Here is a 14,386-nt window from a genome sequence, read left to right as displayed (position 1 = left end):
AATAAAGGTTCTTTCAAATACATATAGTGTATTTTGTTACAGGCACAGAGCCTTTAGGGGGAAATAAATGTTACACTAAGGCAAATTATTCTGTCAGGGCAAGAATTTGGGCTTGCCAGATAGAATGATTCCCCCCTTCTTCCCTGCCATGCTCTTCCAGCAGTTGTCCTCACCCCAATCTTGGGGGGCACAGGGGTGCACCAGGAGGGGGAGAACTCATTAGTTGAATGCCATCCTTTGTCATGAAAAGTGATGGAAATATTGAGGTTAGTTATGCACACAAAAGCCAGCATCAAATGAGCAGTCTATACTGGTTGTCCATACCACCACACCACTAATTATATACTGGGCAAAAACCACTATGGAATCAATACAATCCCTCTGTGCTACGTGCTGACTAATGTTTGCCGCCTTCCACAGATGTTTTTTGTTAAAAGAAAAAAATACTCTTTGGGAGATGGTAACATGAATCTATCGTCTAAGGTCTAGTTTGCCTAATTAGAAATGCACTCATATACACGTCTACTCAGACGTAAGTCTCACTGAGTTCAAGTTAGTAAATATAGGACTGAGGCTCCGTTCATTTAAAGCAGCTGCATTAGAGAGACTAGCCAAAGCGCCAATCAATTCTTTCTCTACCAACTACTTTTCATGCAGAAACTAGCAAAAAGCGGCACTGATTGATTGGACATTGACAGAAGCAAAAGGAACTGACAGCACCTTTGCTTTTATTATGCAAGCTAAGTTATTTAAGGAGAGACGCCAAGGGCTAAATCAGACACTTGCCGGCTCGTGCCTGACATTTAGAAAAGCCCACAAGAAAGTTCCCTCATTCTTATTCTCGTCCCGATTGCTCTTCCAATACTTTTCCAAGCTGGGGTTTCCCTGAAGGAGCAGCATGCCTTAGCTTAACAAAATGCACTGATTATTTCCAGCTTGTCAGTCTGTAATTTGAATTTATTGTTTGTGGGTTTTATTTACAAATGCTCATTACTCTCCCATTTTCCTCATCTATCCTCTAAGTTCCCTTCCAGCTTTTTCAATTATTTCCCCATATTGTCAAGTTTATCAATTATATCACTAAGATTCATTCTTGGTGAACACAATTTGTTCCTATTGCATGAATTTTGACAGCATGATTCATTCTGGAGCTCAGTATGGAATTCAAAGACATGGTGCTTTTAGAGCAAAACAAATATGCAGGAAACATTTTGCCCCTGAATGAAACATGTTGGCAGGATACATCAGGGGGGAAACTGTCTACATTCACACCACACTTTAAAGCAACAGAAATAGAGTAATCTCTGATCGTATTAATTTCATTGCCTTAGCTAACTCCTTTTAGTGTAGTATTGTTGTGGTTTGGTATGCAGCATTATGCTAAAGTGCCGAAGTCCCACAATCTATTTGCCACCCATCTCCAGGTGAAAAAGATAGAGAAAGCATCATCAGGCTCTTCAAGAGTTCAGAACATCTCCCCTTGAAGTATAGGAAAAGCATTTGGTTGGTTGGTTTTTTAAAATTTTGACAGACTAAGGGAGAACATAAACAGAAGTTTGAAAAATTAAGAACTGTAAAAATAATAGATTTCTTATTTTCTCTCAAACTACTACAACTTAGGGTCACTCAATGAAAATGATTCTCAGTCTTGACCTTTCTGTCAACTTGTCAGTCTTATTTCATTTATTTTATAAATATGTGTGTTTTCCCTTCCAAACGTTTAAAGCAGCTTGCAAAATATTTATTTAAAATCTATTGAAGATGAGAATACTCTTATCATTAAGACGAGTTACCAAAAAGAACCCAAACAGCTGTGGGAATGTGGCGAACTTGATCTACGGTTGGAAAAATGAGAAAATTGGGAAAATCAAGACCGACAGATTTGTCCACCTCTAGGGTAGAGCTAAAGTGCTCACCCCACTGCCTCCTTCTCATGTGGTCACTTCTCATGTAGCCTTCACATGAAGAGGGTATAAAATACCATGTTCACTTAACTAATGGAATTCAGTAGCACAAGATGTGACAATAAGCATTAACTTAAATTGTTCTTTTTTAAAAAAAATCATTTATAGGAAAAAGGTATATCACTGGCTTTTGGTGATTTAACCATTATAACTAAATGGAGCCACCAATGTCTGAATGGCAGGTGCTGGGGACAGCCGAAAGAGTTCAGCTCTTTATTCGAGGATCTCAGGGTGGTTTACAAAATAAAACCAAAAATATATATAGCATAGTAACAAATAAAAACAATACCCACCCCAAGTTTAAAAGTCCATAGGTTGTTTAATTAGCTAAATGCCTGGGAGAAGAAGGATGTTTTTGCCTAGCAGCTAAAGATAGGCAACAAAAACACCAGGCGAGCCTCCCTGCAAAGAACATCCCACAAATGGAACCACCGCAGAAAAGGCCCATTTTCATATTGCCGCCTTCCAGACCTCTCACGGAAGAGGCACATGAAGAAAAACCTCAAATGGTTATCACAGGGTCCATATGGGGGGAGGTGGTCCTCTGCTGTTTGACTTCAGTCCTCATTCCCTGACCACGCTGGCTAGGGCTGATGGGAGTTGGAGTCAAACACCATGTAACAATGACAATCTGACTTTTAGAATCTATCATTTCCTTTCCCACTATCATGGGGTGTGTAGAACCTGGTAATTTGCAAGGATCAGGATGTGAAGGACTTTATCTTCCCCTGCTGCATTCATTTCCGCATTTCAAGTGGTTCAAGGCACGTGCTCTCTGCTTTTACGCATTTATTTAGATGGAGTGCATTTCTCTATATAGATCTTTCCCCGCAACATTCATCCCAAGGCTGTGCAGTGTCTGCAGCTGATCTGGAGCTTGATGAAGTACAATAGGGAGAATCTTCAAAATGACTGTCGTACATGGCATCAGAGAAGCCATTTGTTAAGCTTTACATAAGGCTCTGGTCTCTCATGGCCAACTTTGATTGCTTTCCAGATGGGAATGAAAAAGTAACCATTGAAATTCTCAGAGAAAGGGTGGGGAACACTTCAAAGGGCTAGCCAGTAGCATTTTCCTCACTATTTCCTGATTCAAATCTGTCCTCGCCTCAAAGCTTCTCCTCTAGGTATTGCTGAAGAATGCTTCAAAACCTCTCTGTGTGCAAGCCCCTTTTATGTCCACAGAGCCTGAGCCAATGCAAGGCTTTGAAGATCACACTGCTTGGCTATTCAGAGGGAAATTGGGGGGAAATGTTTAAAAAATGAGAAAACAGGTGATCAGCTGCTCTTTGCATTCGCCCGTCTCGAACGACTTGGGAAATTCAAAAGGAAAGATAGAAATATACGGTTCTTTCCCAATTCCGTGACAGGCACAACCATATACAACCCGAGTGGCTGCTGCTATTGATTTTGTTAACATTTTAAGAGGTAAAACTCAGTGTTTGATTGGGATTTAGCATTTGTTACCTTGTTTCTTGGCAAAAAACAACAACCCCAAAACGCACACTGAACATTCAAATCCTGTTCTCAACACATCTAAAACAGAGCCCGTTTCTGACTGCTCAGCTCATGTACACATTTAAAAAAAATACCTGCCAGCTATCGATATCTGATTTGGTCAATTTAAGTTTCATCTGCAGAGTCTGTAGTTGAAAATACATTGTTCAATCTGTGCATTGTAGTCACCAAAAGCATCAGCCCTGTCATCTCTTCACCGTAATGTTTAGTTCATAGCACTTAGAAGATCCAATGTGACATTACTGCAGCGAGTTTCCCTTTCTCTTCAAGCAGTAGCCAATGAATTGGAACAAGGGCAGACAAAGTTGGAGTGTGAGGTCACATCACACCATTTGCTGCTTCCTATATTACAGGGAAAACATGGAACTGGTGCTTACGGCAAGACCCATAACGCGCAGCTGCATTTTCCACAACTACCAACCAACCATGTTCTCAAAACAATATTTTATGATGGTAACAAGCAATAGGGGAGTCATAAAACTCAACCCTGAGATTTATTTTACTTTTATTATGTTGAGTACATTCACTCCTACCTATGAAAATTCTTCTAAGGAAGGCAATATTTCAGAGGAAGAAGAAACAATTTTCTTTTGTGATCCATTCTGCATTCATGGTATGAAAAGTTCATTTTATACAACAATCCATTTCTTGTGGCTGAGGACAGTGTCAAAATATGTTTAAAAAGACATATGGGAATGAATAATAGAGGCGAACACATTTCTGAAAGAATTTTCAGGCAACACTAAGAACATTTTACTATGGAAACAATAAAGGAACTTTATGTCACTCTGAATTTTTGTTCAAAGGTAGAAAATTGAGAGGTAGGTACCATTTGGAATGGGTTTATTATATATCCCAATATAAGCAAATCTCCTTGCAAAATGGACATTTTTTCCAACTAAAAATGCCGTTTTAGAAAATAAAAGTTGAATATATGATATAAAACATTATAGTGTATCATATACTTGGAGGTACCCTGTAAAAACTAGTCTGGTTCATGAATTCCTAAGCTGCATATTGTGTGTGTGTGTGTGTGTGTGTGTGTGTGTGTGTTTATGTTCCCCAAATACTTGATTGTTCAGCTACTGCAAATCAAAGCTGAACAAACTACATGGATGCCCAGTTTGCACATAATCCTAAACTATTAATTCAGTGTTATGAGGGTGAGCCTAGGCAAGTCTTGAGCTTGCATAATCCTCTATCCCTTATCCTCCTCCCCTGTTTCTGCAAGAAATAGATTCCTACTTCCTTTTTAGCTTAAACCCTGTTTAGCACTATGTCCACTAAACTGTGGTTAATCTTAACTATGGTTAGCGAACACAAAATCTGCTTCCTAAATGTGTTTATGAAGAAGAGGAATGCAGTTTCATGGTTTTATTCTTCCCTACGCAGGAGCAGTGACTACCTGTACAGCATTAGAGCAGTTGATGCTCCTTACTCGGGCAAGAAAATGAGGCGATAATGAGGCATCTAAGATTTACTACAGTGTCTGACATATTTACATAAAGGAAGTCAGAAAATGAGGCCTATGGCTATCAGACAAACCTAATATAGAATATAAAATTGATCCAGCAAAATCTTTTAAACTCCATCTCCCTGCCATCCTAGAGGTGTGAGGCATAGAGGAAGAGAGTGCATGAGCTTGAAGCTTACCATAAGTCATCCTCATAATGCTAAGCCATTACATGCTGTAATGCAAACACTCAAGTGTTAGGCTGCACTTCTGCATCAAACATGTCAATCATCTCACAGTATTAAGCATCAGAGAAACAATTCTCAACTGATATTCTACATCTTGATCTTTTCTGTGAGGATTACGTAACCCTACTGAAAGACACCAGGACTTGTTATTTGAAATCATATGAACAAGGATTGTGCAAAGAACTAGTGGGCAAAGGTTTGAAGAATGGGCAGGAGGCTCCTAGAAAGAATAATCCAAAGCAGTGGTGGCCAAACTCGGCCCTCCAGATGTTTTGGAACTACAATTCTCATCATCCCTGACCACTGGTTCTGTTAGCTAGGGATGATGGGAGTTGTATTCCCAAAACATCTGGCGGGCCGAGTTTGGCCACCACTGATCCAAAGGGAAGGAAGGTGAAGAATCAAACAAGGCAGAGGTGCCAAATCCCAAAATCTGCTCTAGGGAAGTTTAATTCCCCTCCAAAAATAAAAAAAAAAAATCATTCTCAGTGGTTCCAACAGGAGGAAAAAAATCAGTGTATCAGCTATATTCCCCCAGTTCATTCAGGGTACATGTCAAACATACATCCTGGAATATTTGGTTTTTGCCCTCCACACTATTGGAGCACTGATGGTGGTGAAAGGAGAGCCACCGCAGCAGCAATCAAACCTCCATGGGTGGATTTCCCTTTCTGCCTGTCAAAAAGTATCATAAGATTGTACCCCAACAATGTGACCCTGTACATGTTCTCTCAAAAAAAGTCTCACTGTGTTTGCTTCGTAGTAAGCATGTTGGGGAAGAGAGGCCAGGAAGGCCATTTCTTATCCCATGTAATCTTTTTTACATGTCTTTATAGAGAGGTTACAACCCAAACACTTAATGATTTTAAATGAAGTCCCATATGAAGAAATGCAAAGCTTTCTAAATGCAGCTCTGTGGAGTATAACATTTTAAAATGATCACTGAATATATTTTACAGAATATCTGTTCAGAAGTACTGCAATCCAAGGATATACTTGGATATTACAAGCAATATTTGCACAGCATCCTAAGGTATTTTCACCCAACCATACTTGTGGTATCTTTCAGTCCACTGAATGTCCTAATGAATAGAATATATTTCTTCTGTCTTATGAAAAACAGGCGAAGACCACTTGCTGATTTATCAAAACTAACTAAAAGAAAAATCCTAAATGGTTACTTAAAGGGGCACTTTTTTGCAATTAGCTAAATAAATGGGAAGGAAAGTTACTATAAACAACGGAAAAGTGTTTACCTAGGCATCGGGAAAGTGCATATCAGCTCACTAATTGGCAGTCCCTTAAGACTATGATACAAACTTTGGGTATAAAATAATTTGCTTCATGCATCTCTTAATAAGTGAAGAAAACGCAGATAAAGATCAGTTTTGTGGATATAGCCACACAGGGAATTGAGAAACCTAATTGCTATTTTCACATTCATTCCCCCCACCATTTCTGTTTCTTTCCAGTGACCTACTCCCAAAACAAACAGTTGAGTTTAATAACAGAGCACCAAAGGCTTATTTCTCAGTCTGTCCCAGGAGGACGGTGTTTAACTTTTCACCTGCTTGAAAATTAGTACTGAAAATTAGTACGGAAAGCAGTATCCTATAACTATGCAAAAATGATTCACAGCCAAACAGCAGCCTTGGAAAAAAAAACAGATGAGCTAAATAGACAACAAGTTCACATATAGTGGTGTCATTGAAAGCAATGAGGGTAAAGGAAGACTCTGTTCTCTTAAACTGTTCATATCCTATCACTTCACTCCTTTAGCTCAATTACAACTGGTAGGATGGTAGACTGAAAAGTCCAACAACATTAGGGAAGGACTTCCAGGGCAAACCCCAGAAGTGTCACCACCCAGTTAGCCTGCAGGGCCAGTGTTTCCCCTGGCCAGAGGATGTGGCACTGCCTTCCTTGGACTCAAAGGACTCCATGGAGGACTCAGTGTGACCAGAGACTCCTCTGTTACATCACAGAAAAAACAAATTGAGGATGCTGGTCCCCTTTTAAGCAAGGCACTGTCTTCAAGAATGAGTGAACTCATTATAAGTGGTGGATGTGCTGCATATATAGAGAGAGAGGGGGGGGCGCTGTGGTCTAAACCACTGGGCCTAGGGCTTGCCGACCGGAAGGTCTGCGGTTCAAATCCCCGCAACGGGGTGAGCTCCCGTTGCTCGGTCCCTGCTCCTGCCAACCTAGCAGTTCGAAAGCACGTCAAAGTGCAAGTAGATAAATAGGTACCACTCCGGCGGGATGGCAAACAGCATTTCCATGCACTACTCTGGTTTGCCAGAAGTGGCTTAGTCATGCTGGCCACATGACCCGGAAAAACTGTCTGCGGCCAAACATCGGCTCCCTTGGCCAGTAAAGCGAGATGAGCACCGCAACCTGAGTCATGTGCAGCTGGACTTAACTGTCAGAGGTCCTTTACCTTTCATTCATATTATATATATATATATATATATATATATATATGCAGGTTTTGGTGTCCTCGGGTGTCTTCCCGTGTAAAAGTTGGGGTGTCTAGGCGACGTTTCGACGAGGTCTCACTCGTCATCTTCAGGCTGGTGCTTTCGGCTTCTTGTTACTGGAACAGAGCAGGATCTCAGTGTTTGAGTTCCTATAAATACTGTTGAGGAGGTGTGGTGTATAGCCTCCAATGTTCTGGGCAGAGAGGAGGTTCCCAGGCTAGTGTGCCTTTTCTTCTTTTGTTCCTTAATTACTTGAGGGATATCTTGAGTGATTTCTTGAGTGATTTCCTGAATCCCACTTAGGTGGGTCATTAGGTGTGGATTAGTTGCTAAAGCCTTCGTGTCTTGAACTCTTGAACTTTGTGAAGAGTTTTTCTGAGAAGATGGCTGTACTGCACTTGGTTGTGCTCTGGCTTGGCTTCGTGTATAGGGGCGAGCTGTGGTTTTGTGGCCTGTGCCAGCCAGATCTGTGTAGGGATTGCAGGGGGGTGCAGCATCCGGAGGTGCCACCCTGGTTTGGCTACTGGATGGTGTCTGTAATTTATCTGTGGAGAGGGTCTGGGTTTGGGTCTGGTGTGGTTGATTGGTGATGGCGTTCTGTGTGCCTCTGGATCTGGTGTCAGATTTTGTGGGGAGGGCTAATTTCCAGATGTCTGGCAAGCGGGATGTGTCGTCACGCTTGTTCATGTTGTGAGGGTGTTTCTCTATCTCGATGGCTTCCATGATTATTCTCTTGTGGTGATGTTCCATGTTAAAGAGCAATTTGGAATCTGCAAAATTAATTTCGTGTCCTGTTTCTTTCATGTGTTGGAAAAGAGAGGAAGTTTTTTCTTCTTTTTTGACGGCATTCTTGTGTTCTGCGATCCGTGCATTTATTCGTCTGTTTGTTTGTCCAATGTACGTGGCTGGGCAGACTTTGCAGGGTATTTCATAGACCCCTTGGTTTTCCAACTGAATTTTATCCTTGGGGTTTCTGAGGATATTGGCTATTTTTTGGTTGGTGCAAAAGGCTGTTTTGATATTGTGTTTATGGAGGATTTTGCTAATTTTATCTGTAGTGCCCTTGATATAAGGAAGGAGGGCTATGCCATTGTTTTCTTCTGTGTCTTGGTTTTTGGGGGGTGTTTCTTTTTGGAAGACACAGAAGAAAACAATGGCATAGCCCTCCTTCCTTATATCAAGGGCACTACAGATAAAATTAGCAAAATCCTCCATAAACACAATATCAAAACAGCCTTTTGCACCAACCAAAAAATAGCCAATATCCTCAGAAACCCCAAGGATAAAATTCAGTTGGAAAACCAAGGGGTCTATGAAATACCCTGCAAAGTCTGCCCAGCCACGTACATTGGACAAACAAACAGACGAATAAATGCACGGATCGCAGAACACAAGAATGCCGTCAAAAAAGAAGAAAAAACTTCCTCTCTTTTCCAACACATGAAAGAAACAGGACACGAAATTAATTTTGCAGATTCCAAATTGCTCTTTAACATGGAACATCACCACAAGAGAATAATCATGGAAGCCATCGAGATAGAGAAACACCCTCACAACATGAACAAGCGTGACGACACATCCCGCTTGCCAGACATCTGGAAATTAGCCCTCCCCACAAAATCTGACACCAGATCCAGAGGCACACAGAACGCCATCACCAATCAACCACACCAGACCCAAACCCAGACCCTCTCCACAGATAAATTACAGACACCATCCAGTAGCCAAACCAGGGTGGCACCTCCGGATGCTGCACCCCCCTGCAATCCCTACACAGATCTGGCTGGCACAGGCCACAAAACCACAGCTCGCCCCTATACACGAAGCCAAGCCAGAGCACAACCAAGTGCAGTACAGCCATCTTCTCAGAAAAACTCTTCACAAAGTTCAAGAGTTCAAGACACGAAGGCTTTAGCAACTAATCCACACCTAATGACCCACCTAAGTGGGATTCAGGAAATCACTCAAGAAATCACTCAAGATATCCCTCAAGTAATTAAGGAACAAAAGAAGAAAAGGCACACTAGCCTGGGAACCTCCTCTCTGCCCAGAACATTGGAGGCTATACACCACACCTCCTCAACAGTATTTATAGGAACTCAAACACTGAGATCCTGCTCTGTTCCAGTAACAAGAAGCCGAAAGCACCAGCCTGAAGATGACGAGTGAGACCTCGTCGAAACGTCGCCTAGACACCCCAACTTTTACACGGGAAGACACCCGAGGACACCAAAACCTGCATTCCTGTACCCGTGAAAATCTACGAAAGCAAATATATATATATATATATATATGACATGACTGAGGAGGTGCAGTTGTTCACTGCTGAAGCAACATACAAGTTTTGTTTTCATAGACTACAGTCTAGTACCTTCATTCAACTTGAACCTTTCCATACCTAACCCACTCCTGTCTCAGTCTGCCCTGTACCCAACTTGAACCTCAGCCTGCACCCAGCCAGTTTTGCCTTGCCTCAGCACACAGCACAACAGCTAGCAATGATCTTGACTAAAATCCCCTCCCTCTGTGCTGTTATTAATCTTTGGTAGGTGAGTGGGGGAATGCTCCCATTGTTGCCACTGGGAGTCCCACCCGCCAGGTGCAAAGCAGTGCTTTGTGTCCACAGGGTAGACTTCTGGTTCAGGATTGAGCTAGGAGTTCCAGGAGACTCTTATGGGAGGACAGTTCCACTAGGGTGGGATTATTACTTTATCTAAAAGCAAATTATGGTTAAAAACATCTTATTTGAATATATTTAACAGGGAGGGATCTTCTCCCCTCCAGCTTCTCAGTCTTCATAATGGTTGGGGTATTTAAATACCACCTGATATTTAGTGACGTATGATTGTAGTCTGGTATACAGGTTTGCTGTTTTGATTTCATTCCGCAACCCTTTTTTTCATTTTCTTTGTTACTTGCCTGTTTTCTCCTATGTCTACACATTTTTTGTATGCAAAAGTAAAATTCAATAAAAATGTTTTCATTTTTAAATCTAAAAACACTTTAAAACATTGTTTCAATATTAAGCAATTCCCATGAACATTGATCACTGCTAAGTTTGAGAGTTAAATAGAGTTGTGGCCTATTTTAATCCAATTGATGGTGACCATCTGCAAAGAGTCACCTGCCAGTACAGCTCCTGCCTGCACAGCTAAATACTCGCTCCTTAGGCTACAGTTCCAAGTTCCTAAAGAGCAGAACCAAGCTGCTTGCATCCTTGCCAGTGCTGCAAGTAGCCCAGCAGAATGTTTGCAAAGGAATAATTATAGCTAATGTCAATTTCGACCTTTTGTTTGATCATCCCAAAGGAAAGCTGTGTTAATAGGTGAGAATTGCATCTCAGCAGACATCAGAGTTGCCAGGGGGCTCAGGAGCAACAGGATTGTTTCAGCTGCTGGCTCTTGGTGATAAATGAGAACTGAGACAACTGCTAGGAGATTTGCAGCATATTGGCAACAACAAGCTGATCAGGAGTGACATCGGCATAGCTGTGGCATGGTGCCAGCACGCTACAAATCAGGCACATTTAGGCCTCTTCCTTTTTCTCAATTTGCCCACCAGGGAATGACAATTATTATGGCTAGCCAGGGTTTAGAATCATCCAACTTGCAATCAATAGTAAGTTATTGTATTGGCAGTTGCCCTGTGTTTGATGACAGCCTGACAACTTTCACAGCACTGACCTTAATGAATGGTCTCCGTGCAATGTCAAGTGGAAGCCAGAGAAGTGCCTTAGCCATGCTTTGCAGCAGGAGGATGATTATCATTTTCAAGTCATTTGAGAGGCATAAAGGAGCAGAACAGAAAAGGGTTGTCAGGTAACTTATAGGAAGTCTATGGGGACACACTCAAGAGCATTGAAAGAAGGCTTCTTTCACCTTAGCGACCCTGACTTAAATGGGATGGTTATTGGCAAGTGAAAAGGTGGGTGTTTCCCTCCCTTTCAGTGTACAGTTCTATCTGTGAATATGGGGGACACACAAACGTAACATAGATGTATTTTTGAAACTGGCTAGGAGGAGAGAGGGCTGCTGCCTGTGGGCTTCCCATAGGCATCTGGTTGGCAGCTGTGAGAACTAGATGCTGGGCTTAGATGAGCCTTTGGACTGATCCAGCAGGGTTCTTTTGTTCTTATGACTTGAGATTGTTATTATAGAAGGAAAGGAAGTTGGATAACTCACTTTAATTTTTCTGTACAAAAGTAGCTGTCGTTTAGTTATTGGTGAGAACCAATGAATTTACAGTACCACAAGTTAAGTAGATGAGTAGTTTTACTGTTTGCAACTTTTGTCTATTTTAACACCTATAAAATACTGAAGCAAATTTCAGTTATAAGGTGGACTATCAACTGTATAAATAAATAAAACACCTTCTAGCTAGCTGATTTTGTAAAGCTGAGCTGGGAGAAGGGAGCCAGGCTCTGATTTTTAGTTTAGGTGCTGAAGTTTAATAATGCAGTTTTTTTAATGTAGGCAGGCTATGTTGAAACTAATATTTCTAATTGAAGTTACACCAAAACAATAAAAAAGAAAAGTTTAAATGTTGTATGTAGTAACGGCATGGGCAGCAGCTGATCTCCCGGCCTCTGACTCTCATTTGTAAGACGAGAGTGAGCAAGGAGTTGATAGCGTTTAAGAATTCTGTCTTGCCATTTTGTTTTGTGAGCTGCCCAGTGAACTCTTATTATGGGGCACCTACATAAATGCAGAAAAATGAATAGATAAATGTATGCCTTGATCAAATCATCTTTCTAAACAACAACCTGGAATTGCTTCCATGGCTTAAGCCACTGGTTGCTTTTGACTTGTTTGCCGTGTTACACCCACTTGCTATGCCCCTGCTAGATCCTCGCTACATACTGCCATGTGAATCAAAATTTATGACCTGTAAACAGCATTAACCTTTTTTTCTGGCATTCATTCATTTCACTCCTTTGTTAATTAACTGGGGAAGAATGGGAAGGGCATTGTTAAATACCCATGGGAACAGGAGAAAGGGGAGGGACGGCAAAATGGGCATGACTGAAGGAGGCAGCATGATGGCACTTGAGAGCTGACGTACAGCCTTCTTGATGAACAGCCCACAAAAACCTGGGATAGAAAAGCTCCAAGGCAAGGTACTAGTTTTATGGTGCAAAATGCTTCTCTAAGCTGTTTTCCTAAGATATACTTCCTCCCAAACGCTAAGAAGTTAAAATCAGCATCTAAAGATAAAGCCAAACTTTATAGAGATGCTCAACCTTGTTTAGAGAAAAATGAACCCGGATTTTGTACTTATCACCATGCTCGATAACAGCTTAATCCAAATACATTCAACCTAATCAAATTACTATCTCTGAAGGCTACAGGGATAAATTTACAGTGTTGGAATCCTATTTATACAGTGAAATCCTTTAAACTAAATAGCTGGGATTGGACAGGGTAGCTAATAAATGAAAATATGCTGTACCAAATAAAATATATAGCCTATTTCATCTGCCTTAACAAAACTTATTTAGCTGGTAGGTTCACTGGAGTATCAAAGGAGGCCTGGAAAGGTGAAATTAATCATGGAAAAGTGAAGTGTAGCAAGAGGCTTATCGAAATCTTGATGCTGTAAAAGTTGCTAGTGGGGTGTGATTTCTCTGATGAAAATTTCATTTGCATCAAGAGCTTAAACATGTTTTTGCACTTGATGTTAATATCACACATAAATGTGACTGGATGACACTGTTACAAAGCAAAGCCCACTCAATGTGCAGGGCAGTAGAAGAGGAGGATGATTAATACTGATGAATGCTGTTTTCCTGACTCTTAGAATCCAATTAAATTGCTGAAGTCCTGAAGGTGAAGAGAGAAGAAATGTCTAGTTTCGACAGCAATAGTTTCATATATCCATTAAAACTGAGGAGAAACAGCGACTTCTAAAGGAGGAAGGAGACACTTCTTTTACTCATCTTATTAAACCCAATCTCCAACCCTTGTGCCCAGGGCTACCTTCAATGTGGCATTTTTTGTTGTTTGCAACACAAGGGAGCATAATCTACACTTCCCTGTTCTTAGCCTTAGCCAATAAGACGCATTTCTTTACCTATTTATCAGATTTGTGTTCGACTCTTTCTCCCCATTCCTCAGGGAACTATATATGGGGGTTATCCACAGTACCCTCAACCACTCTCTGAAAGTACTCATCTAAGGAAGTTCATGCAGCAGGGCAAACCAGAGTTTTGAACCCTATTCAAAATCTAGTATTCAATCCACTATACTTTACTAGCATTGAGAAACTCATCAGAACCATCTACACAGACATAATCAGAACCAGCCTGTGAGTTGCTATTCTCAGGCTCTGACATGGCTATGATATGGGCAATTCCAGCCCCAGCAACATTTCCTACAACAATGTTTGAAGCTGTCATATAAATAGTTGCTCCGGGGTAAGAAGGAATGAAGGAAGTCAGTTGTGCTCTTTGTCTGAAAAGTGTTTAATAAAACAAAACCATCTCACATTATGTCTCTCTCTCTCCTTAGATTTCTCCTTTCGCTCAATTGACAAGTAAATTTTTCCATATGGGCTACCAATCATATCTGAGAATACCACTCCTCTATCAAATTAGTGGGTACTCATTTCCAATTTGGGGCTTCCAGTGAAAACTTATTATGCATGCTAGTCCCGCAGAAATCATCCATGAAGTGTACTGAACTACCTGCAGAATTGTGGCCTTCACAAGTTAGGTTTCCTTGCTTA

Source organism: Podarcis tiliguerta (genome assembly GCF_965153285.1).
Source record: "Podarcis tiliguerta genome assembly, chromosome: 2".
NCBI classification, from domain to species: domain Eukaryota; kingdom Metazoa; phylum Chordata; class Lepidosauria; order Squamata; family Lacertidae; genus Podarcis; species Podarcis tiliguerta.
Note: the sequence above shows the minus strand (reverse complement) of the source record.